The following is a 23832-nucleotide window of genomic DNA, read 5'->3' on the forward strand; positions in this document are numbered from 1 at the left end:
ATCACTTTTGTGCTTACAGATATGTCTGAAATACTGACGTATCTGTAAGTACTTGCGACATAATACGTCATATATTCAATATGACGCATGAGTAGAAGACTGAAGGCCTCATTTATAAGGCCATGCATCACTTTTACGCCACCGGTACGTCACTTTTTGTGGCGCACCAGTGCTGTAAAAATGCACCTTATTGAGTCATATTTACAAAGTGACGCATCTAGGTAGATGCGTCACTTTGTAAACCCTTGTGCCACATTATACCTACGTCAGGTGTAATGTATGCAAAAGGGTCGTATTGATGCAAGAGGTGACGCAGTGAAATCTATGAGATATCACTGCGTCACTTTTATGATGCTGTTGCGTCAAAATCTTGCGTCTGTTTCACAGCAGGCCTAAGACTGATGCAGGCCCTTTCACATGGGCCTGGCCCCATGTGAAAGGATGCATTGCGGGAGTTGCATCATTTTTGTGACACACTCCAGCAATGCATCACTTTTGCGCTTACAGATACGTCTGAAATACTGATGTAACTGTAAGTACTTGCGACATAATACGTCATATATTTAATATGACGCATGAGTAGAAGACTGAAGGCCTCATTTATAAGGCCATGCGTCACTTTTACGCCACCGGTACGTCACTTTTTGTGACGCACCAGTGCTGTAAAAAATGCACCTTATTGACTCATATTTACAAAGTGACTTATCTAGGTAGATGCGTCACTTTGTAAACCCCTGTGCCACATTATACCTACGTCAGGTGTAATGTATGCAAAAGGGGCGTATTGATGCAAGAAAGGGTCATAGAGATGACGCAGTGAATAAACTGGGTTTTCACCATGTTACGCTCCCCGGTCCGCTCCCCAGTGCGCGTACGGGGCGCTTTCCCGCGCAAATTTGAAAAAAATATGTTTTTTTTCCCCGCGGGGCCCTTTTATAGCCCCCACATCAAACCTAGGGGGTCAGGGGGGGTCTACTCTGGCCCCTTATGGTCATTTCCCCCTTTGTTTTTGCCACCTCTTGTGTCTCGATCTTACCGAGACACAAGATGGTGGCCGCTCCGGACTGTTTCGAATGTTTACAGACACCCGAGAGCCAATCAGCTTTCCGCGTGCAAGTCGCGTAGTGCGCCCGGTGCACTCCCCGGTGCGCGTACCGGGGCACTCCTATAGATATATATATTTTTTTGAACCTAAATTACTCAAAATCCTCTGGAGCACATTTCTTGAGACCTAGCAAAGGCACATCGGGCTACCAGTCCCTACAATTTTGCCAAGTTTGGTCGAAATCCATTCAGCCTTTCGGGCTAAAAGTGAGTTCGACCGCCCTATGGAAATTAACATGGGGTAAACACGTTTTTGGACCCCCCTTTTATCTCGGCCCCGCTTGAAAAATCCCCCCAAACCTTCAGGGAAGGACCGGAATACCGCGAGGCAAATTTGAGGACATTTTCAGGCAGATTCGTCAACCGGTGCCAAAGTTATTCACAATAGAATGTTGAGATTTTGCATTGAAAAAAATCCTAACTATAACTACCTACTGGCGACCGCCAGTAGTGGATATATGTATATATATATATATATATATATATATATATATATATATATATATATATATGTATATATATATATATATATATATATATATATATATATATATATATATTCACAGAAAAAACCATAGGTTATAGTGGATATATAGTTAGGAATTTGCATTTACAAAACCTTGAAAATTCAATGAAAAAACCATAGGTTATAGGCCATATATAGTTAGGAATTAGCATTTACAAAACCTTATTTTACTCGCATAAAACCATTGAAATTCCATATATAGTTAGCTAACTATAAGCGCTAACTATATATCGCGCACCCGCAATCCACTGCTGATGATGTCACATATTACATCATTCATGACATGGTCAGTGACATCACTGATGACATCACTGATCAAAACAACCAGTGATTGTATGTGTCTGTAAAGTTTAAATATGTTTCACATATTGAAGAATGAGTGGATGTATAAGTGTCTGGATGAAGAATTTAGTAGGTGCATGACTGACTGTATGAGTGAGTGATTAAATGTGTCTCACTGAGTACATGGGTTAGTGACTAAACTGTCTTAATTCGTGCATCAGTATGTTTGTTGTTGTGTAAGCTGCTGCATGTGTTGATCAGTAGCTATAAGAGTGGCCATATGGGTTATTGATTGGTTGCCCAAATATTTGAATGGGAGGCTGAGTGTGTGTGTGGGTGGCTGGGAGGTGCGTGACTCTGTGCATAGATGTGTAAGCAGTTGATTCACTAGGAGTATGAGTTCAAGAGTGCATGTGGAAACAGCTATATGGGCGGTTGACTGTGCATGGGTGTGTTGGTGAGTGAATGGATTTCTCATTGCTACATGTGCAAGTAAGTACGTATGTAAAACACAATACATGTGAGAGTTGAGATATATAAATAACTGAACATAAGACCCAGTGAATGTGTGAGTGGCTGTATCGATCACTGTGAGCTTGTATCAGGGATTATATAAGAGAGTAAATATGTGTTATTATATGTTTGAATAAGTAAGATGTGTATAACTGTATAGTTGAGGAAATGGAGGTGTGATTGATTCTTTGCATGACTGACTAGGTGTGTGAGTAACTCCATGGATGAGTGACAGTCTGTGAGTGTCTGTTTATACTGAGTGTATGTAAGGTTATATTAGAGTCTGAAGAGGTTCATTGTATTATCACATGAGTGATGTGATCAGTGATGACAAATGAGATGTCATCAGTGATGTCATTTGAGTTGTCATCAGTGATGTCATCAGTGATGTCATTTGAGATGTCATCATTGATATCATTTGAGTTGTCATCAGTGATGTCATTTGAGATGTCATCAGTGATGTCATCAGTGATGTCACTGACCATGTCATGAATGATGTAATATGTGACATCATCAGCAGTGGATTGCGGGTGCGCGATATATAGTTAGCGCTTATAGTTAGCTAACTATATATGGAATTTCAATGGTTTTATGCGAGTAAAATAAGGTTTTGTAAATGCTAATTCCTAACTATATATGGCCTATAACCTATGGTTTTTTCATTGAATTTTCAAGGTTTTGTAAATGCAACTATATATCCACTATAACCTATGGTTTTTTCTGTGAATTTCATTGGTTTTTTAATAGCAAATATGAAAAGCTTTAAAATGTCAAGTACGTGATAGATAAAAACATTTTCGTATTTATGCACGCTGATGTGCTTTGAACGCTGCCCCCCCCCCTCCCCTCTTTTGCCTTAGTAGTACTCTCTCTTTGCAGATACAGAAGGGTAGTTAACGCAGGCCTTTACCCCCGTTGTAATCCGTCGTACCTCCTTGTCTCTCCATTTGATTGATTGTTGTCCAAGCATTTACTGTTTTAGAATTGGTTCTCTTTGGATCATTCTCTATTTACAAACAAGCACAAAGTCGCAATACTCTGTTTAGTCTTTGCAGATAGTGAAAAATCGTGTAAAAAAATAAAAGTAATCGAGCAAAATCAGTAGGCCACTAATTGGATCTCTTTTTGACCTCGCTAAAATAGAAATATTAGGAACAACCCTTCTTGAGAAATACGAAAATAGTGAGATGAACTGAGCTCCACACCATGAGGGCTGCAAGACAGCTCGGCTCCATCACCCATCCCGCACAAAATAATGACAAACCCTATGCAAATATTAAAAATATAGACAACACACCAGCAAAGAAACAGGGTAAAACATTTTATTAAAAAACTATTTACATAACGTTGGTTTATAAGATGATGTCAGTAGTGGACCGATGTGTGAATAGATCGAAAACAGCACAAGGCTCCAAGATCCGGATAGCAAGCTCCTGGATGTTGGGTGCCATAGTTTAGAGTTCTGAATTTCAGCCTTTTTCAATGCCTGTGCTTTGTTGAATCAAAATGGCGGCTTGACACAAAGCTGACTCAAGCGTTGTTACTGATGCTATGCAGACCAAAACTGGTTTTCAGTTTGTACATTTTTCTAGATTTTTCAATCCAAGTTTGGTTGACTTTGTAGAACGATGGCTTCAGATTTTCAACATACGGTGTGGTGGCGCTGACTGGGAGGGGGCGCTTCGCTCCTGCCCCCTCCCCAAGTAAGATTTTCATACGTGAAAGTACGTTAATGGTTTTGGTCCCTGAGATGCTTCGATGTCACTACCATTCTCAAATAGCATAAGTTCTAGATGTTGGGTGCCATAGTTAAGAGTTCTGAGCAGCGCTTGTAACACTGTCTGAAGCTTATTTCCACCTACTGCAGCTTCACTATTCTCAAAGTAAGTGAGTGTCGTTTGTGGACCTGACTGCATTAGAAAACAATGTGATATGTTACCTTCCTAAACAGCTTGACGGAGGCCCCTGAGGGGCGCTGTGATGGCCATGGACTCGGAGAAGACGCTTGGCTCCGACACCCTCCCCAAGTCTTATAGCACTGGTGTAGCCTGAGATCGCCCCCGACATAGGCGGCCGGCTCCCGGGGTCCGGCGGTACTTTTTGCCTTTTGATGACTCTTCAATTCTGGACCTTGTCCCACAATCCGTTTGACCTGAAGACAAGCTGTAGTGAGGCGCCCCTTTATCGTTTTAGTTGCCATTCCGCCCGCTTTTGCTACACTGTGCCTCTTCCGCCATTCAGCTGTTTTCCGCCCGCTCTTGCGACTACAGCGTCTCGCTCACCATGTAGTTGAGATGCGCCCGCTCTTGCGGTGCAGCGATAGGCGGCTGCCACAGGACTCTCAAAATGGCGGCCGGCTCTTCGGTTTTGGGCCTGGTCCACTAAAATGGCCCTGGGACACCTTGGAACTCGGACGCTTGTCTGCTAGGGCTTGGGTCCCATTCTCGAAAAGCGTCCCCTCAGCCGTGAAGATTCTACAAAAGTCTTGGGGGCCTCCGACTCCCGCAGGCTTCTGGTGGGGAGCGGCTGCCATGATTGCTCGTGGAATGGCCACGACGGAGCTACGAGATGGTAGTGGTCTCATGCTGACGCCAGCTTTAGTCTGAAACATCCAGAAACACTGTAGACTACCAATTCGATCAGTTCCGGTAGCGCCCCAACATGACCCGGAAGAGAAGAACTTGCCCTCCCCTCTTTGACTGATGGTTCTTGTTGCCTGTCCCCTCTGTTGTCATTTAACAGAACTTTTTGGACTGCTGAAAGGGGTTGTGTTCTGAACGCTGGTTGGTGGAGACATTTAGACTATATTCTTGACCTACGTTGTCGCGTAATGCGTTTTATGACACGCCGCGTTAGCGCACCCGGAAGTGATCCGAGGCGCGGCGCGCAGCGCGTAACGTAAGCATAACAGGTCATGTGACTTGTTAATAAAACTTTTCATTGGTTCATTTTACTTTTGTTAATTTAATGATGAAAAGCTTGGTCATATGACCTAAAAATTACGCTTTTTATTATTTTCGAACAATATTTTTTTTTCAAACATATGTTATAATATTCCAGGCTAATGTACTTTCCCGGAAAATTTACAACTGTCTTGCAAGTAAAATATATTCCTTTTTCGAGAAAAAGGGCGTTTCTTCCTTCCATGACGGAGCCGTTGAGTAAAAGAGATTCGGCCTGCTGTCTTAGTCGCCGATACGCCTGATTATCAGATTCTTATCGATCACTTTATGTTGCAGACATGAAAAACACAACTGCCCTTGACCATTTATCTTTACTGCGTTCCTACATATTATACCTTTTATCCGTCATGTAATTGGACTGCTTTATTTCACTTGCCTTTTACTGATTCGAAAACAGTCACTAAAAGTAAAAACTTTACAAATGAAAATACTACTACCGTGTTTTGTTTTAAAAACCTTTATTGTGAAAATGTCAGTATACAAATACGGGCCTATAACCACGTGGGCCGGCCACGGAGCAAACTCAAATCGTATATGATGAGGAGACATTTACACTGTAGAAGAACGTAACGAGCGGGCCATTAGGTGACAAGAACAAAGGTGTCTAACAGTTGCGGAATCGGTGGACGTACATTTTGTAATTAAAATACGACAGGGCCACTTACAATAACATTTTCTAGATATACATTTGCGGGCAAAGAGTTACGAGTCCCATTTATACCGGCGCCATTTTGGGCGAGGCCGGGCAGGTCCAAGATATAGTCAAAATGTCTCCACCAACCATCGGCCAGACCAGAACCCCTTTCGGCCCTTTATGTTACAAGATGGTGTCTTCCATTCAGAAAATATTGGTGGCAGCATTTTGAAAGGAAACAGAAACAGCCGTTCTCCTAGTGAGTTTCACATTGTTACATTTAGGAAGAATGTTGAAGAGTAGTATGTGGAAAATCTGAAGCCATTTTTCTACAAACTCTCAATCAGACTTGGATGGAAAAAAAAACCTGAAGAATGTACAAACTGAAAACCAATTTTTGTCTGTATAGCACCAACAGTAACGCTTGAGTCAGCTTTGTGTCAAGCCGCCATTTTCATTCAATCAATAGCGTCCCCCTGCACACATTCAGGGACCTGGTCGTGTCTTCAGATGAAACGCATTGTAGGAAAAGAAGCAGAAAGGAAAAGGAAAAAAGTTCCCCCGGACCTAGTGAAGCTGCAGCAGGTGCAAATAAGCTTCAGACAGTCTTACAAGCACTGCTCAGAACTCTCAACTGAGGCACTCAACATCCAGGACTTGCCATTCGGATCTTGGCGCCTTGTATTTTTGTTTTGTTTTTGATGGAGGGGAAAGAACAAAAAACAGACATTGAAAAAGGCTCAACAGTGCAGGGCGCCTTGTGCTGGTTCCGACCTATTCACACATCGGTCCGCTACTGACATCACCTCATAAACCAACGGGGCACCCCACGCCGACTTTCGGCGCAGCATTGTAGGATGGCCACACCAGTGCGGCAATTTGCTGGACACCACCTCGGTGCCATCCAGATCTCGACGCGTTCATTCATTCAATAGCGTCCCCCTGCACACATTCAGGGACCTGGTCGTGTCTTCAGAAGAAACGCATTGTAGGAAAAGAAGCAGAAAGGAAAAGGCAACAAGTTCCGCCGGACCTAGTGAAGCTGCAGCAGGTGCAAATAAGCTTCAGACAGTTCTACAAGCACTGCTCAGAAATCTCAACTGAGGCACTCAACATCCAGGACTTGCCATTCGGATCTTGGCGCCTTGTGCTGGTTCCGACCTATTCACACATCAGTCCACTACTGACATCACCTCATAAGCCAACGGGGCACCCCACGCCGACTTCCGGCGCAGCATTGTAGGATGGCCACACCAGTGCAGCCACTTGCTGGACACCACCTCGGTGCCATCCGGATCTCAGCGCGTTCGAGTCACTGTGCCGGAAGAGTGACCGGAACTCAGCTGAACACGCCGTCTTTCGGCGCAGCATTGTAGGATGGCCACACCAGTACGGCAATTTGCTGGACACCACCTCGGCGCCATCCGGATCTCGGCGCGTTCGAGTCACTGTACCGCAACAGTGACCGCAATTCAGCTGGACACGCCGTCTTTCGGCGCAGCATTGTAGGATGGCCACACCAGTGCGGCAATTTGCTGGACACCACCTCGGTGCCATCCGGATCTCGGCGCGTTGTGCTGCCTTCGGCCTATTCGCACATCGGTCCGCTACTGACGCCGCCTCACGTGCCAACGGATTTTCTACGCTTTTTGTAGCCCTATGTCGCATAACAGGTCATGTGACTTGTTTATAAAACTTTTCATTGGTTCATTTTACTTTTGGTTTCCTAAAGATGGAAGGCTTGGTCATATGACCTAAAAATAACACTTTTCATTGGTTTAGAACATTTTTTTTTCCCAAACGATGAAAGCCCCACCTTGTTTCTGGATCATTCAGACTGAAGCTGGCGTCAGCATGAGAGCACCACCATCTCTTGGCTCCGTCGTGGTCATTCCGCGAGCAATCATGTCAGCCGCTCCCCACCGGAAGCCTGCGGGAGTCGGGGGCCCCCAAGACTTTTATACAATCTTCACGGCTGAGGGGACGCTTTTCGAGAATGGAGCCCAAGCCCTAGCAGGCAAGCGTCCGACTTCCAAGGTGTCCCAGGGCCATTTCAGTGGACCAGGCCCAAAACCGAAGAGCCGTCCGCCATTTTGACAGCCATGTGGCAGCCGCCTATCGCTGCACTGCAAGAGTGGGAGCAACTCCACAACATGGTGAGCGAGACGCTGTGGCCGCAAGAGCGAGCGCAACTCAGCTAGATGGCCGCCACCTGGGGAGGCCCGTTCACGCCGCCTCCCCCCCCCCCCCCGGGCCGCCGCACGCCAATTTTCGGAGCAGCATTGTAGGATACCAAAACCAGTGCGGCAGTTTACTGGACATCACCTGGGTGCCTGTCGTACATGTTGTGTCAGCCATGTGACACTGGACACAGACCGCTACTGACGAGGCCTCCCCCCGCACCACCCGGGACGCCCCACGCTGTTTTTCTGTGCTGCATTGTAGGATCCCTAAACCAGTGCGGCACCCAGGCGACATCACCTGGGTGCCGTCCAGAACTCTGCACGTTGTGCTGCCTTGGGACTATTCGCACAACAGACCGCTACTGACGAGGCCTCCCCCCGCCCCACCCGGGACGCCCCACGCCAATTTTCGGAGCAGCATTGTAGGATCCCTAAACCAGTGCGGCACCCAGGCGACATCACCTGGGTGCCGTCCAGAACTCTGCACGTTGTGCTGCCTTGGGACTATTCGCACAAAAGACAGCTTCTAACCATTGTTGCTTTTTGTGTTAATAAATGTTTAAATGTTTTTAGTTTTTGTTCTGTTCATTATCGTTAAAAGTTAATAAAGTTTTATAACCTTAATTTGTTGGAGTGTTATCTATTTTTTGAAAAACGGGTGAATGGGGCCTTGAATCGGGTTATTGTCATGTGTGGGCTTTGGAAGTGTGCTGCTGCAGGATCGGACATTTCAAACTCAAATGCACGTTCTTTTTCTTACCTTTCCGAAGCATGGAGCGCAATAGCAGGCAGAGAAAGGGTGATGCACGTGTTGAACACTACCTGACCTGGCAAGTTGCTGGCAGTGCCCCCCCGCCCGCTCCTGAAAGAGGGCACACACACACCGCCGCCCCGAGTACTTCACAAATCTTTAAAAGACCATGCGCTTGTTCATGAGGCTTAAATGGTTTATCACCTCTTCTAGAACCCCTACATCGACCCTCTGACGTTTCATGGAAAAATTACCATGTAACACAATACCAAGCCCTGTCAGCTGAAACCCCCAAGGAATCGTGGGGCATATTATCAAGGGGGTTTATCTCCGCTTTTTTGGCTTTAAAAACCATGAAAGCGGAGATAAAATTATTTCCCTATTATCAAACTGTCGCTAACACCAGTTAGTGACACCTAAAAGGAGATAGCGACCATCTTGGGCCCGGCTTTGCATGTCAGTGATACTTATCACTAATGACATGCAAAGTGGCGTGCCAAGATGTTAGCGACTGGAAACAGTCCCTAACATCGCTACCTTCTATTACCAACTTTTGGAGATATTCGCGCTAAGCGCGAATATCTCCAAAATCTAACACCTGCCCTGAGCAGTTCTTAGCCATGTTATCCAATGGGAGGTGGATAACATGGCTAAGAGCATTAGGTCGATAATACATGAATATCGCTGACTTTTCTGCGATAATAGCAAGGTTTATCTGCGATAAAAATCGCCGATGTGCGGCGATAATTTTTGTCTCTAAACAAGTTATAGACAAAAATTATCGCTAGTTGTTCGTAATATGCCCCCGGGTTTTTGCTTGCAGAAATCGGGAGGCGGGAGACTAGCACTGAAATCAGTACTCACACGCCTGAATCAGGAGGATTGGCATGTCTGAATTCTCTACAGCTGGGGCCATAAACTACATCCGCAGGGGTAGGTGATAGCCTGGGACCAGCCTGGCATCTAAAATGGCTGCCGTGCACGACAAAATTGTGGCATTCGAAAAAAGGCAAGATGGCGCAGCCGCTGGAAGAGATATATCAACATATATCAGCCTCCTCAGCCACCCTCAGGAAACATAGGGGATTAGGATATGTCTCCCGCACCCCCTTATACCTAGTACTTTAATTAACGAAGCACAAAATGGCGAATTCCCGTTTCGCTACCAGTTTGCGGCCCAGTTCGCGGCCCGTGAAGCGCTTCTACCGTGAAAAATCTTTTTTTTTTTATTTTCCCCACGGGACCCTTTAATAACCCCAACAACATTCCTAGGGGGTCAAGAGGGGGATACCTTGCCCCCTTTCATTAAATTCCCCCTTAGTTTTTCACCTTTTCTTCTCTCTCGATCCTACCGAGAGACAAGATGGCGGCCGCTCCGGACTGTCACGCAGCAAAAAAAAAAAAAAAGCTCACGCACAGCCGCTGGAAGAGATGTATCAACATATATCAGCCTCCTCACCCACCCTCAGGAAACATAGGGGATTAGGATACGTCTCCCGCACCCACTTATAACTAGTAATTTAATTTACGAAGCACAAAATGGCGAATTCCCGTTTCGCTACCAGTTCGCGGCCGCGCTTCTACCGTGAAAAATCATTTTTTTTTTATTTTCCCCACGGGACCCTTTAATAACCCCAACAACATTCCTAGGGGGTCAAGAGGGGGATACCTTGCCCCCTTTCATTAAATTCCCCCTTCGTTTTCCACCTCTTCTTCTCTCTCGATCCTACCGAGAGACAAGATGGCGTCCGCTCCGGACTGTTTAGAATGTTGACAGACACCGGAGAGCCAATCAGCTTTCTGCGCGCAAAGTTCCGATAAGCGAAAAGTAAGCGGACCGGATCGCTGCCCAGAGCGCTGTTACAGATATATATCTTGGTTTGAACGTTAATTTCTCAAAAACTACTGGAGCACATATATTGAGACCTAGCAAAGGCACATCGGGCTAACAGTCCCTACAATTTTGCCAAGTTTCGTGCAAATCCATTCAGCCGTTCGAGCTAAAAGTGAGTCCAACCGCCCTATGGAAAAATGAATGGGAAAAACGCGTTTTGGGACCCCCCTTTTTTCTCAGCCCCCCCTTGACGAAACCCCACCAAATTTTCAGGGGCTGCTCAGAAACAAAATGTGCCATTTTCCTGAAAATTTCAGCCGATTCCGTCCACAAACGCCAAAGTTATTAGACATAGAATTTTCAAAAGTCCCATAGGGAAAAAATTCTAACTATGCCAGTTATATATATATATACATGTATATATATATATATATATATATATATATATATATATATATATACATGTATATATGTATATATATATATATATATATATATATATATATATATATATATATATATATATATATATATATATATATATATATATATGTATATATATTCCTTCATACTATGCTTCACGACAAAAGACGGCGCTGACTCAGTTTCTGCTTAGACGCGTTTCGCCAGCCGATGTATATATATATGTATATTACCTACTGGCGGTCGCCAGTAGGTAGTTATAGTTAGGATTTTTTTCAATGTTAAATCTCAAAATTCTATTTGGAATAACTTTGGCGTCGGTTGACGAATCTGCCTCAAAATTTCCTCAAAATGGCCTCGCGGCGTTCCGGTCCTTCCCTGAAAGTTTGGGGGGGATTCGTCAAGCAGGGGCCGAGATAAAAGGGGGGTCCCAAAACGCATTTTCCCCATGTTAATTTCCATAGGGCGGTCGATTTCACTTTTAGCCCGAACGGCTGAATGGATTTCCACCAAACTTGGCAAAATTGTAGGGACTGGTAGCCCGATGTGCCTTTGCTATGTCTCAAGATATGTGCTCCAGTGGATTTTGAGTATTTAAGGTTCACATAAATATATATATCTATAGCCGTGCTCCGGTACGCGCACCGGTACGCGCACCGGGCGCTTACCGCGACTTGCGCGCAGAAAGCTGATTTTCTCTGGGGTGTCTGTAAACATTCTAAACAGTCCGGAGCGGCCGCCATCTTGTGTTTCGGTAGGATCGAGACACGAGAGGTAGCCAAAACAAAGAGGGAAATGACCATAAGGGGGCAGAGTAGACCCCCCTTGACCCCCTAGGTTTGATGTGGGGGCCATAAAAGGGCCCCGCGGAGCAAAAAAAAAATAATTTTTTTTTTGATTTTCGCGGGGTGAGCGCCCGGTACGCGCACCGGTACGCGCACCGGTAAGCGTACCGGGGAGCGTACCGGGGAGCGTACCATGGGGAAAAAGAATGACAGTTTTAAAAGTAGCTGTTTAAAAAAAAAATGTTTTGTTGTTTTTTTTATACATACACATACATATATATAAATGCATATGCATATATATATATATATGCATATATGTGTATATGTGTGCGTGTAGAGAGAGGTAGAGAGGTAGAGGTGTAGAGGTAGAGAGGTAGAGAGGTAGCGGTAGAGAGGTAGAGATTAGTAGAGAGAGAAGAAGAGAGAGGTAGAGAGGTAGAGAGTAGAGAGTGAGTAATAGAGAGTAGAGAGTGAGTAGTAGAGCGTAGTAGAGAGCAGTAGAGAGAGTAGCAGAGAGTGAGTAGTAGAGAGTAGTAGAGTGAATAGTAGAGTGAGTAGTAGAGAGTAGTAAAAGTAATTTACAATCGTTCGGAATATCGGTGTTTGGGCAGATATGATCCAGGGACCCCCAGTATGCAAGGGGAATTAGTCCCCCCTCTACAAACGCGCCAGTGGCCTGCATTGCAGAGAGGTGTAACAAGGGTGTGGCCTCATTACACTTCTCTGCAATGCAGGTCCCTCGCGCATACTGGAGGCTCCTGGTGGACCAGTTGACCCCAGGGACCCCCAGTATGCAAGGGGAATTAGTTCCCTCTCTGCAAACGCGGCAGTGGGCTGCGTTGCAGAGAGGTGTAACAAGGGGCATAGTCTCAATACACCTCTGCAATGCAGCCCCTGGCGCATACTGGAGGTTCCAGGTGGGCTAATTGGCCCCCAGGGGCCCCCAGTATGCAAGGGGAATTAGTTCCCCCTCTTCAAACATGCACGGGGGCTGCGTTGCAGAGAGGTGTAAAAAGGGTTGTGGCTTCATTACACCTCTCTGCAATGCAGTCCCCTGGCGCATACTGGAGATTCCTGGTGGGCTTTCAGGTCTTATATAGTTAGGAATTAGCATTAAAAAAACCTTTGAAATTCACTGAAAAAACCATAGGTTTCACACCAGTTATAGTTAGGAATTAGCATTTAAAAAACCTTTGAAATTCACTGAAAAAACCATAGGTTTCACACCAGTTATAGTTAGGAATTAGCATTTAAAAAACCTATTAAATTCACTGACAAAACCATAGATTTCACACCATTTATAGTTAGCTGGAAATTTTACTGACATAAAACCATTGAAATTCCCACGTTATAGTTAGTTGGACTCACTATAACTTGCGCGCCTGCAATGCACTGCTGATGACGTCACATATTACATCACTCATGACATGGTCAGTGACATCACTCATGACATCACTGATGACACCATCCTTGTGACAGAGTGACAGACCTAATTTCAGTGTAATGTAACGCTTGAAACACATATTCAAAAATAGAAACAAACATTTTCAAAAAAATGGAGATACCCAAACCAGTAACAACAACCAATTCAGTAATTCCACCATCTATATACACATCCACTCATTCACCAACAGTTCTATATAGTCACTCATATATATACTCACTCATCATATGTAGTGATACACCTATACATCCTGTTACACATCAGCAGTCATCCAAAAGTTACTCACACACATACTCACACATGCAAATAAACTATTGAACATCCATTTATTTGCATATACATTTATACACACACTACCACCTTACTTCTAAGGAAACTTACCCATACTTACTCTCTTAAACAATCACTTATAGAAACACATACTTATTTAAACAGGAACTTCTACAATCTCTCACTATATATACTATACTCACTTATATACATCAATACTCACATATACTAGATTAAAACATATGTCGTTACTAATGAAGACACTAGTGAGACAGTCATCCACTCACTAACACACACATATACACACTCATCCACCCATACAGTCCTGAAAATATGCTGTCTTCGAAACACATACAAACAGTGAGTCAGTCACCAACCCCTGCAGCCACTTATACACAAAGAGAAACACTGATACAAACATTTAAATATTTAAACAATACTCGCTAATATATGTATTCACTAAGATACACGTAATAAGCCAGTTACCCAACCATTTTTTTTTTAAAAAAACATCCATTTACACACTTATTTAAACATTTATTCTTCCATCGACCTTTACAAATACATATATAAAACAAATTTATTTTTCAGAAAGACACACATTCACTGGATGGTGTCATCAGTGATGTCATGAGTGATGTCACTGACCATGTCATGAGTGATGTAATATGTGACGTCATCAGCAGTGCATTACAGGCGCGCAAGTTATAGTGAGTCCAACTAACTATAACGTGGGAATTTCAATGGTTTTATGTCAGTAACATTTCCAGCTAACTATAAATGGTGTGAAATCTATGGTTTTGTCAGTGAATTTAATAGGTTTTTTAAATGCTAATTCCTAACTATAACTGGTGTGAAACCTATGGTTTTTTCAGTGAATATATATATATATATATACATCCATCTATCTATCTTCACATACTAGAGTAACAGAGTGGTGGTAACCACTCTTTAATGATAGTTATGATTCAAGGCGATAGGAACTCCTGGGATTTTTTTTCTATATTGACATTTTGATGACACTCCATGAAACATTGCAAACCTATTCCTTTTCTCTACAAATGCTGATGATGCAAAGTATTTTGCTGAGTAGTTAGGGGGGTGCAAAGAAAAGAAAGGGTCCCAAAACACATTCTTCCACCAATTAGTTTTCCATAGACATAGAGACAAAATGACTGAAGAGAGTTTTGTGAAATGTGGTCGAAATATCAATTATGGGGTGGAAAGGTCCTTTTTGTTATTTCACCTAAACTGGTTCAGTAGTATTGCATAGTAAGGGACCAAAACTGATTTATTAGCTGAAATAAATGGCTGCAGTGTACCTCATTACTTTCACTTTATATCGCAGAAACTATTGATAACAAACATATTAAGACTGATTAATGAAAGCCTTGCCAAAATGAAAAGGCAGCCACATCGTTTAAACCACATTTTGCCTTAGTTCTATGTTTTAATGTGAACCTCTTGCTTTAATTTAGAGGACGAAATGAGTCAGTTTAACAAACTCTGTAGAGGTTGGGAAAAGTATCCTTTATCTCAGTTTCCAGTTTAACTCCATTTAAGTGTCCTCTTTCAATTCCACCACACTGAATAACCATAAAGTGGGAATGGCCACATTTAATAACAGAGGAATTTGAGGTAGTAATTGATTCCACTTAGAACCATTTTCACCAATCCATGTTACTGCAACTCTTCAAACCTAAAGCAGTTTTAACATCTGCTTTCTTCGCATGCTCTCTGGCTCAGAAATAAAACCATGCCCAACAAGACAAATCCTAACTATCATGCAGATACACTGTCATACAAGAATAAGGTACATAAAGGCAGACAAACCGATATATACAGAGTTAGATGATTGCAAATTAGGAAAGTACAAAATATCAATAACTCCACTCTACAGCATTCTACTCCACTCTGTGCCAGTCTACTCCACTCTATGATACTTCATGAGATGCCGCTCAACCCCACTTTAAAGCACACCTCTCCACTCTATAACACACCACTCCACCCTATAAAATGACACTCCTGTCTATGCCACCCCATGACATTCCATGACACTCCACTGTACAGCATGCCACTCCACTCTAACACATTCCACTCCACTGTACGCCATTCCAATCTATGCCCCTCCACTCTAACACACTCTAGGACACACCACTCTATGGCATGCCACTGCACTCCACCCTGCGACACACCACTATACTCAAAGCCAATATACTCTTCTGTACAATACGCTACTTTACTCTGCAACATGTCACTCTATTGTAAAACAACCCACTCCATTCTAGAACACTCCACACCACTGTACTCCTCTCTATGACACACCATCCAATGTGCAACATCCATTGCAATTTGCAATGCGCCACTCCATTCTACAACATGCCACTCCATTGTACGCCACTCCACTCTACAGCCTTCAACTGTAAGACACTCTATGACTTGCCACTCTATGATGCCACTTCACTCTATTCTAAGACATACGACTGCATGGTACTCCACTCTACAGCATTTTACTTCACTCTCTACCCATGCACTTTACGCTACTGCATGCTCTATGGCATACCACTCCACTCTTTGATACTTTACTCTACTCAATGCCACTCCACTGTACTCCCCTCAACTGTACTCCAATGTATGACACTTTACTCCACTCCATTCCACTATACAACACTCTAGTCTACAAAGCATCTCTCTATGACACTCTAATCCACTCTTTGCAGCTCCACTCTACAACAATGTACTCCATGGAATGCAACAACATTCATTCCCACTTTATGCCATTCTCAGGCACTTTACTCCACTCCATGACACTCTACGCAACTCCATCAGTCCACTCCATCATACTTTAATCCATTGTACTTTGACACATTAAGATTGACATTGGCATTTTTTGTCCATTGCGTGTATTATCTTTGTAGCCAACGCATGATGTATTGGACTCTTGTCCCTAAACATTTTTAGATGTTCTTGGTGCACTTTGCCATGTCTTGATAACATTTCACAACATTGTACAAGGCGTGAATCTGCTTCTCAATCAAGTGATATGGTCCTTTAAGTTAGTCTGCAATCTTACATGGAGTTGCCCCATAACACAAATATCCAGTGGCACTTTGATCCTTTGATGCTAAAACCAATCCTCCCAGTGCCAGCATTATCCCATGCCAACCCCTTCCACATGAATGTGTATATCACATGGCCAGCAGATTGACTAGCATGGATAGAAGTGGCACATGGGAGGTTGTAGTGAGGAGAGTTATAAATGTGGTATACCTGTTCCTCTCACGAGGTATGCTCTCCCACAAATATTTGAAGGAAGACCAGAGATGCACATTTATGGGTGGAATTTGTAGAAGATTGTTCAGGAAGACCTGTGATGTGAGTATGTTTTGAAGGTGTGTGACGCACAGGTGGGAGTAGCATCCATGGCTGCTTAGTTAATGGCTGGGGGCAGACAACCCTCACAAGGGATCTATCAGGAACACCAGTTCCTGCTTCTCCTCATTCTTCTTCTCCTCATCTTCCTTCTCTTGTCTGTGAGAAGTTCTTGCTGGAGATATTGTAGCTTGGAGAAGGATTAGATTCTCTCCTTGGAATGCCTGCTGAGATGGTCCGGTGTTATTGTCCAGCTTGAAGGCCCTAGTACCTGGAAGAAGATTTCAACAAAGGACGTACATCAATCAACCAGTCAAGGATTTATAAAGCCCAGCAAATCACCTGGGATAGTCCCAAGGCACTAGTGTTGCTTTCTGCTAGGTGGTGATCTGCTCATTTGAACAACCAGCTTTTGAGTGTTGGACTCCTGCCCAACCCACACACTGCAGGAACGAGGATTAGTCCAGTCCACTTCCCCGACTCACCAGCCACTCACTGAATGATACAATGAGGAAGCTGCTGACCCAGAAAAGAGGGTGGAAATCAAAAGGCAACCAAACCTTCCACCCTTGGAACGTACTGTAAAAGGAACACCCACCTCCTTCTTCTGCACCTGCATACAAAGGGAAACACAAAGTATACCCTATGATACTTTCTCAGTCCCCAATCCTACCTCTGAGCCATATGACCGTAATCCAATTATTACCATATCACATACACTTACCAAAAGCGTGAGCAGGCTTCGCTTCAAGGAGTTGTCAGTCAAAAGGAACTCTTACCCAAGATAACCTCTCTCAGGTGACTGAAGTGCAAGACTGTCCGTCTTGTAAGGGTGTTTGGTTTGGAAAAATAGGGGATTTCAGGGTAAAAAACACACCAACTCTTCAGGCATGTAAAAACCCCTGTCTTATGTGGTCTCGGGAATGGGGGATAAAATACTTCACAGACGCGTTGTCTCTTCCGCTCCGTAGTGTTCAAGAAAGAGAAAAACCCAGCCGGGTTTCCCTCGCGGAATGGACGAAAACGTCACTTCCGCCTACAACGAGGCGGACGGGTAGCGCACAAATATCAATGCGCGCGAATCACCGGATCCTTCACCGCGTCTCCGTAACAGGAGAGCGGTAATCAACAAACAGGAGCCCCTGAATGCCGGCGAAAAATCGCCCAAAAACGGACAAAAACACAAAAATAAGGGGCGGGAGGGGCGGGAAGTACATTGAAGGACGCTAACTAATGACTAACTAAATAGGTAACTCACTAATGAAAGGGACGGGCAGGAAAGGGAGATTACAAGAAACAAAGCACCAGGACCAGGAACTGAACAAGGAGGGGGATGAAAAAGCTAAGAAAAAAGGGGAATCTCCAAGTCTCTACACGAGCCTGTGAAAAGACAGCTGCAATCAACAGGAAAGCCTGGAGCCAGGATGCAGGAACCCACAGATAGCAATAACAAGCATTGACATAAGGGTAGGACTCCTTTTTATGCTAGTGGTGTGTCATGTGATGGTATTGGACATGGTCAACAAAAGAGGACTGGGGACCTAATCCTAACAGTACCCCCCCCCCCGACAATCCTCCCCACAGGTCGTGGTTTACGGGGATGCTGCCTATGGAATAATCTCACCAGCTGAGGCACATGTACCCCTCCAGCCGGCTCCCATGTCCTATCCTCCGGGGCATACCCCTTCCAATCTACCAGGTAATACAACCTACCCCTCCTTCTTCTTGAATCAAGAATGGCCTGAACCTCGAACTCCTCTTCGCCATCCACTAATACGGGGGCAGGAGGGGGCAGGACCTGATCTGACGGGACAAAGGGCTTCAGCAAAGAAGTGTGGAACACAGGGTGGATCTTATAGTCCGATGGTAATAACAACTTCATTGCCACAAGGTTGATAACCTGAACCACTGGGAAAGGGCCTACATACCGGGGCTGTAGTTTACGAGAACCCGGTAGTCTCAAATTACGTGACACCAACCATACTTGATCGCCCACCTTATACCCAGGGGCTGGAACTCTATGTCGATCTGCCTGTACCTTCATAGCCGCCTTGGCTTCCTGCAAGCTGCCCCTAGCCACTTCCCAGATGTCTCCCAATCGTTTACATACTTCATCAATGGCTGGCATGTGCCCAGTGGGTTGGATGGCTAGGGCTCTAGGATGAAATCCCATAGAGCAAAAGAAAGGTGTCATGCCCAAGGCCGAGTGTATACTGTTATTATAAGCGAATTCCGCTATGGGCAATGCCATCACCCAATCACACGAGAGGGACGTAGTCAAGCACCTCAAAAACTGTTCCATTGTCTGGTTGGTGCGTTCTGTCTGCCCATCTGACTGGGGATGGTACGCAGATGACAAACGTATGTCCATCTTTAGCACCAGACAGAGCTCCTTCCAGAAATGAGACACAAATTGCGCCTCCCCTGTCTGATATGACTGCTGTGGGTAACCCGTGCAACCGTACTATCGAAACCATGAACTCCCATGCCATTTCCTTCGCTGTGGGAATGTTTCGGAGTGGTACAAAGTGAGCCATTTTGGTAAACAAGTCTACGACCACTAAGATAGCAGTAAAGCCGGAAACCAAGGGAAGGTCCGTGACAAAATCCATGCTAATGGTATGCCAAGGGGAAGGGGGTACTGCCAACGGCTGCAAAAGACCCGAGGGCTTACTGTGTGAGGGTTTATTGATGGCACAAACAGGGCAAGCTGTCACGTATTTATGGATATCCTGTGCCACCGTATCCCACCAAAACCACCTCAAGCACAACTCCTTTGTCTTCCCAATTCCTGGGTGCGCAACTAAAGAGGATGAATGACACCATTCCACCACCTTTTGTCTCAACTCGGGAGGAACGAACAACCTATCCCCCTGATATAACAACCCCTCTCTGACCACTACCTGACACAATTGTAACCAAGGGGCCAAATCCATATTGCGCAACAGATCTTTTATCCTCGAAGCAAATTCTTCCACCGAAGCTACTCCCACAATCCTCCTACTATCCAGCATAGGCCTGTTTTCCTTCCCTGCTTTCACTTCCTCCGGGTCAACATGAATCCGGGACAAGGCGTCGGATTTAATCTGCTGAGCGGCAGGTCTGTAGGTGATAATGAAATCGTATTCATTAAAAAACAAGACCCATCGCATTTGTCTTGGTGTCAAGGCCCTGGCTGATCTAAAGAACTCCAGGTTCTTGTGATCTGTGTAGATCGTGATGGTATGCCGGGCCCCCCACAGATAATGATGCCATTCTTCAAAAGACAATTTCACCGCCAGTAGTTCCCTCTCTGCTACTGTATAATTACGTTCGGCCGGCAACAATGTTTTTGAGAAATAGGCGATAGGGTGCATATCTCCCGTGCCCCCCTCCCTCTGGGACAAAACACCACCTACTGCACTTGCGGAAGCATCCGTTTCCACAAAGAAGGGAAACGCCGGATCTGGATGAGCCAGTACTGGAGCGGTCGTAAAGGTCTCCAACAATAACCGAAAAGCATCCTGAGCCTCCGGGGACCACTCAAAAGAAACCCCCTTTCTCAACAGGCGGGTCATTGGTGCCACGATATCCGAAAAGTGAGCGATAAAACGCCGGTAGAAACTGGCGAACCCTAAAAGTACCTGTATGTGCTTCACCGTAGTAGGCACTGGCCAGGATAATATAGCCTGTATCTTTTTAGGGTCCATTCGTATCCCTTCAGCGGATATGAGGAAACCCAAAAACTCCACCTCCTTAGCATCAAACTGACACTTTTCAAGTTTGGCATAAAGCCGATGTTCCCGCAGTTTCTGCAGCACTTGTTGCACATGAGTATGATGGTCTGCTCCGGTCTCTGAGAAGATAAGGATGTCATCCAAGTAAACTATTACTGTCTTATCCAGATGTTCGCTCAGGACCTCGTTAATGAAATACTGGAACGCCGCCGGCGCGTTACACAAGCCGAACGGCATCACACAGTATTCAAATAACCCATGTTTCGTTTTAAAAGCCGTCTTCCACTCATCACCGGGCCGCACCCTGATCAGATGATATGCTCCACGCAAGTCCAATTTAGTGAACACCGTGGCCTTGCGGAGCTGATCCAGCAACACGGGGATGAGAGGAAGAGGGTACCTGTTCTTACTAGTGGCCTTATTTAATGTCCGATAGTCCACACACGCCCTCAAAGTGCCTTCCTTCTTAGGGATGAAAAAGATCGCTGAAGAGACAGGTGAGGAAGAAGGACGGATAAAACCTAGCTCCAACATCTTATCCAGATATTCTTTGAGATGTCTTTCCTCTGGTTCAGACAGAGCATAAACTCTACTACAAGGCAAAGGAACCCCCTCCACTAGGTCTATCCTACAGTCAAAAGACCGGTGTGGTGGCAGACTCTGAGCACAACCCTTATCAAATACCTCAGCATATTCCACATACTGTTTTGGAACCCCGTTCTCTTCCGTGGCTGCACAATACAATGGAGGGACCTTCTCACTGGCCTCGCTATAGCAATGCTTCAAACAATAATGCGAATCAAGCGTGACAAGCCGTTGTACCCAATAAATCCTAGGATTGTGTTCTTGGAGCCAAGGCACCCCTAGTACCAAGCCAAAGGAAGGCGCGTCTATCAGATCGAATACCACCCACTCTGAATGACCATTGTCACATACCAAACACAGCGGCATAGTTTGTCTAGTAATACACCCTGATGACAACTCAGTCCCGTCTATCGCACGTACCGGCTCTGGCTGTTTCTTATACTGGCAAGGCACACCTAGTTTCTCTGCTAGGGAGATGTCAATAAAATTGCCAGTGGCCCCTGAATCCAACAACACAGAAACAGGCACCCTTTGATACTCTGCCAACAGCAGCTGTGCCGAAATCACAAAATGTCTGGGCGCCAAGTCCACTGCCCCCATCACCTCATAATGATCTCTTCTATGCACCGTTAGGGGCAGCCTTTCCACCTGTACATATGCCACCTTTTTGCCATAACCTGCTCCAGACAGTTTAACGGGACACTCTCTTGCAAAATGACCTCCTTGTCCGCAATAAAGACATAAGTTCTTATCTCTACGTCTCTTTCTTTCTTCAGGTGTAAGAGGCCCCCTGACTCCTCCTATTTCCATTGGTTCGGGTTTTACTTCACCGGGTTGCTGTTTCACTTCGGTCTTTATGAAGTTCCCTCGGGAAACCTGGAAACGATCCCGATCACCGCGTCGCTCTGATAGCCTATGATTCAATTTAACTACTAAGTCTATAAAAGCTGCGCACTCTTCCGGGGCATCCACTACTTGTGACACCACATCCTTCAGATCATCATTAAGACCCTGATAGAATAAGGATGTCCGCTTATCGGCAGGCCAATGTGTCTCTGCAATCAATCGATTAAACAACGCTATATATGACAGCAGATCCTGTCGACCCTGTCGTAGTTTCAGTAGTTCTGAGTCGCTAGCTTGCATGAAAGCGTGTTTGGCAAACAACCCCCTCATCAACTCTTTGAATGCATTGTAATCCCTCAACACCTGATCATTTCCTTCTACTAAGGGGATAGCCCACTGGGCAGCAGTACCAGCCAGATATGAAAGAGTAAAGGCTACCTTTGCAGCATCATCAGGAAATGCACCAGGCCTACACATAAAGTGTAACTGACACTGGTTCATAAACATCCCGTATTTCCCACTGTCTCCGTAGAACCGTTCAGGTGGAGCCAGAGGAACAGGAACAGGGGAGTTTACAGTAATCGCTACAGGCGTACTTCCTCCAGGATTGCTCTGTCCAGCCCCCCCATACTGGAAAGTCGCCGGATGTATAACGGGATTTTGAGCTCGGGGTTGTGCCTGTGCCTGCGCCCTTACCGCAACCAGCTCTTGTCTCAACCCTACGTTCTCCTGTCTCAATTCCTGTACTTGAGCCTGTAACGCCGCAAGGGGCCCCATTATATCATTCATGGAGGGTGCCTCCGCCCCAGCCATGGCCCCACCTCCCTCTACGTCCATCCAAGTTCGAGCAGTGTAGTATAACGTGGGCTTGGTATTCTGTTGGACTCCTGCCCAACCCACACACTGCAGGAACGAGGATTAGTCCAGTTCACTTCCCCGACTCGCCAGCCACTCACTGAATGATACAATGAGGAAGCTGCTGACCCAGAAAAGAGGGTGGAAATCAAAAGGCAACCAAACCTTCCACCCTTGGAACGTACTGTAAAAGGAACACCCACCTCCTTCTTCTGCACCTGCATACAAAGGGAAACACAAAGTATACCCTATGATACTTTCTCAGTCCCCAATCCTACCTCTGAGCCATATGACCGTAATCCAATTATTACCATATCACATACACTTACCAAAAGCGTGAGCAGGCTTCGCTTCAAGGAGTTGTCAGTCAAAAGGAACTCTTACCCAAGATAACCTCTCTCAGGTGACTGAAGTGCAAGACTGTCCATCTTGTAAGGGTGTTTGGTTTGGAAAAATAGGGGATTTCAGGGTAAAAAACACACCAACTCTTCAGGCATGTAAAAACCCCTGTCTTATGTGGTCTCGGGAATGGGGGATAAAATACTTCACAGACGCGTTGTCTCTTCCGCTCCGTAGTGTTCAAGAAAGAGAAAAACCCAGCCGGGTTTCCCTCGCGGAATGGACGAAAACGTCACTTCCGCCTACAACGAGGCGGACGGGTAGCGCACAAATAACAATGCGCGCGAATCACCGGATCCTTCACCGCGTCTCCGTAACAGGAGAGCGGTAATCAACAAACAGGAGCC

Source organism: Lissotriton vulgaris, chromosome 11 (assembly GCF_964263255.1).
Source record: "Lissotriton vulgaris chromosome 11, aLisVul1.2, whole genome shotgun sequence".
NCBI classification, from domain to species: Eukaryota; Metazoa; Chordata; class Amphibia; order Caudata; family Salamandridae; genus Lissotriton; species Lissotriton vulgaris.